General features: G+C 41.0%; 1 long non-coding RNA gene across 1 annotated transcript; it reads right to left on the bottom strand.

The window, feature by feature from the left end:
- Positions 1-870: 870 nt before the first annotated feature.
- On the bottom strand, positions 871-4,161 carry LOC112843939 (uncharacterized). The gene is made up of 4 exons (XR_003216490.1): positions 4,125-4,161; positions 2,338-2,457; positions 1,259-1,289; positions 871-1,144 (listed from the first exon to the last, which is right to left on the bottom strand). It is a non-coding gene; the product is annotated as an uncharacterized LOC112843939 (long non-coding RNA).

Here is a 4,161-nt window from a genome sequence, read left to right as displayed (position 1 = left end):
TATTGCAGAGTCATCAGAGAACTTCTGCAGGAAGCACTGGGTGGAGTTGTGGGAGAAGTCTGCAGTGTAGATGGTGAAGAGGAACGGAGCCAGAACCGTTCCCTCGTACTGCAGACGACCCTATCCGACACACAGCCCTGAGTTCTCACATACTGTGGTTGGTCGGTGAGGTAGTCCAAAATCCAGGTAGTGAGGTGATGGTCCACTCCAGAGTTCTCCAGCTTGTCCTTCAGAACCGAGGGAAGAATAGTGTTGAAGGCACTGGAAAAATCAAAGAACATGATTCTCACAGTGCTCCCAGCGGTCTCCAGGTGAGCAAGGGAACGATGTAGGAGGTGAATGACGGCATCATTATATAGCTTGGAGTCCGCACGTTCGACCCAAGTTGAAATGGAGACTCTGGGTCCGTCGACCCCAGAGGGTTAATCCTTAAGTTGGCTACATATGTATCGGGCTAATGTTTAAAGCTTTCACTTGAGTAAATTAACTCATATTACTGCTAAGGAATGTTAGCTAAGTCCATATTTCATAATAGCGCTGCCATACTGCATCACACTCAGTGCATTTCAATCATTTCTCCAGCGAGTTTGAAAGCTAGCAAAATAATAATCATAATTTTAAAAAATAGCATACTGGAAAATTATTTACTAGGAGTCACCTATCATGCGACTAGAGAGCGCAAACTCCGCCATTGTTGTTTTCAATCAAACACTCATTAAAACAGCAGCCTACAGGTATGTTAGCGCACTCATCATAATTATTTGTGGTGAATGAAATACAGTTACACTTTCAAGCACGTTTAAGCACCACATCTGAAATTCAAGCACTTTTCAAACCTTGAAAAGACAACATTAAAATTCAAGCAAATGTTGAAGTACTAGAGTTTAGAGTTACAAATAATCATATAGTGGCCAAGGTAATTTGGATCTAACTTGTCCACTTTCCTCTGCTGGCTCCTCATGTTGAGCCTCCACACTTTCATGTCCATTTGAAAATTTGGAATAGGTCTGCCTTTTGTTTTTTTATGATATTTTGCTTGTGTTGTTTTGCTATTTGATAAAGCAGTCTGAAGCACTTCATCAAGCTTCAGAATTTCCTCTGTTGTCTCTTCAACAGACAAAACGTCCTCCACACTGCTGTCCACCTGTAAAATGTAGAAAATGATGTGTTACTATATGAAAACTTAAAAAAAATTTTCAAGGTAAGAAATTCAAAATCTTATGTATTTAATCCAACAGTGGTTTTGAAAATAACTCACTCTGTATTCATCTGGAATTTGAGTGGGGTACCTCTAGGGATGGGTATCGAAAACCGGTTCTTGTTGAGAACCGGTTCCCACTGTTTCAATTCCTTGGAATCGTTTGCCATTTTTGCAAACGATTCCCTTATCGATTCCAGTCGCCCCGAATGACGTCACCACGTTGCGGAGCGTCGGAGCGTACCTGGCAGGAAACACGGCGCCTAAGCAGCTCAAACGCTTAAAAGTTTGTTTATGCTTTACGAGAACGGATGACAACAGGGCAACTTGCAATACTTGCAAAGTAGATATTTCATTAAGGGAGGAAACACTACGAATATGCAAAAGCATTTGCTCACAAAACACGCGATGAACTTAAATGAATGTCTTTAATTCCGCTCCGGACTCGTGAATCTCAACCCAGCAGCAGCAGCGGTAACGTTTGCACGTCATCTCCCGTTAATGCGGCAGGTAAATAATCAACTAACAATGCATATTATGTTAGCGCGATCTGCTTTATTACAAAACCTGCCATTGTGCATTTAGGTGACCATGATGAGACAGACAGACAGAGTCTGGCTGGCGCTCGCTGGCAGTTGTCGCTGCAGTCCACCGGTAGCGTCTCTTTTCAGGCCCGAATGTCACCGAGCAGTGACTAAGTTTGTGGTCAAAACCTTGCAGCCATTTGCCACAGCAGATGGTAAGTGAATGTGTTTAATTGTAGGCAGGGACATTACTGGATATTCTTGTGTAATTGCTACAGAATAATTTATGTTATACTTTGTTATTGCTACAGAAGAATATTTATTTTATTATTTTACGTTTACAATTTTCCCCGGGGACCCTGTGACACCCCATTGAAGAGCCGTAGGCTGTGGATCTCTTAAGATCTCACTGTTGGGTTTGTAAGGCCATGTTACTCCTAAATTTCTATCTTGTTGAAAGAGAAGATATAAAACAGTTCTAAGCTAATCGACCTTAGTGTTCTCCTTTTTAAAAACAAGAATCGATAAGAGAATCGATAAAGAATCGAATCGTTAAACAGAATCGAAAATGGAATCGGAATCGTTAAAATCTTATCAATACCCATCCCTAGGTACCTCGCCTCTCTACCAAACATTAAAAAAAAAAGGTGAATACTTGGTTCTCAGGCCAAACATGACAGCGTCCAAATGTTGTCCCATTCCTCTGGCTTTTTATTCCCCAACTTGGACAGTGCTCTACAAAATTAAATAACAAAGCAATTATTAGGATATGATAGAAAAGTAAATTAAAAATATAAACATATGGAATGCGTAAATAACATTATACGGTCCCATTCATTCTCTCTACCAACCCATTTGTCTGTGGGTGGTATGGGGCACAGAGGCTTCTTTGAATGTTTAGGATTTTGCAAATATTTCTATTGAGCTGTATTCAGAAAAACATAATCAAATGACACTGGTAAAACAAGATGACACTGTGTTAGCCAGTTAATTCAGTTATACCTAAGTAACCTATACTGAGGGCTCTAGACTAACTTTTTGCCATGGGCGCACCGGCACAAAAGTTAGGCGCACTCAAATTTTTCAACCGCATCACTTAACACCGCAGTTTTACATGTGCACATTTTTTGGGGGGAAATTGCACATCAAACAACTTAATCATCATCTTGGCTCCTCTGACGACCTGTTTGCTGCTGAAAGGCAGTGGGGAGAGGGGACACTTGGGCAGTGCATTTATTGCAGCATATAATGTGTTTTCTGGATACACTGCTGTTTTTTCAGCGTTCAAAGATTGATGGCACCGTGTCAGAGCTGGCTATGAATTTCAGACAGATCAGGCCTTAACACAAAAGTTATTAATAGTTCTTTTCATCTTTTCTTATTACCCACAGCTACATCCACTTCTGTCAGGCCTAGGCTGCTCACTAGGGCTGGGTATCATCACTGATTTCTATAATCCATTCGATTCCGGTTCTCAAAGTCCTGATTCGATTCATCTTAGCCTCAGACAGTCAGAAATATTATAATTCTGATCATTTATCAGTACTGATACACGTGAGACTTCATCAGAATTGTGAACATCACAGCAGATGCCTTTGTGTGAAAGTAACTGAGAATAAAACACAGAAAAACATGAAGGAGATTTTTCTGGTCTGGCTTTTTATAGCAGATAACCTTAAAAATATTCTGCAATATTCTGCAATTTTGCATAATTTTAAAAAGTTTAAATTTCTTCAGTATTGAACAGCAGAAATTAGGCTTTCTTGTCCGAGGTCATTTAAGTGAAAAAAAGAAAAAAAATAAGAAAAAGACAGCGGCCGACAGCGCTGTAAACAACGGTAGACTGGTGGGTAATAAGCGAATGAATAATGCAGAAAACACAGATTTGAGACGGGAAACTGTTCTTGAAGTACAGAGAGAGAGAGAGAGAGAGAGAGAGCTGTGCATGACGTGTGATTTTTATCGTGGTGGAAGCAAAACAGCAAAAGTCAGAGGGAATTCATGACGACATTGATCAAATGTGAAGCGTAGTTTGCTGCTTCTTTTGCTGCTGGCTCGGTGAATTTTGGTTGGAGAGACAAAACCTGCAGGTCAGAATTAGCGCAAAAATACGTAAACACAGCGCGGACGGCAGGCTCGGTGAGCTCCGACAGTGTGTCTGTCTACGTGCCATCGGGTGAGAAAGCCGAGAAAGAGAAAGCTGATTCTGATGCGTCGGGTCCGCTCTGTGTTTACGTCTTTGTGTGGAGTCCGTGTGCCTGCTCTCATTTGCTGTTTGGTGGTTGTTGAAATAGTTTTGTGAGCTTTAATCTGAGAATCTGGTGTTTCTGGCAAAATACATTTATATTTAAAAGTCAATTCAGGATTTAATGAATCGATGTCGCTTTATTCAAGCTACTCACCTCTCTCTTCCAACTGCACTTTCAACTGGACCACGGC

Source organism: Oreochromis niloticus, linkage group LG23 (assembly GCF_001858045.2).
Source record: "Oreochromis niloticus isolate F11D_XX linkage group LG23, O_niloticus_UMD_NMBU, whole genome shotgun sequence".
In the NCBI taxonomy this organism is placed as follows: domain Eukaryota; kingdom Metazoa; phylum Chordata; class Actinopteri; order Cichliformes; family Cichlidae; genus Oreochromis; species Oreochromis niloticus.
Note: the sequence above shows the minus strand (reverse complement) of the source record. Positions and strands in the feature narration are given on the sequence as shown.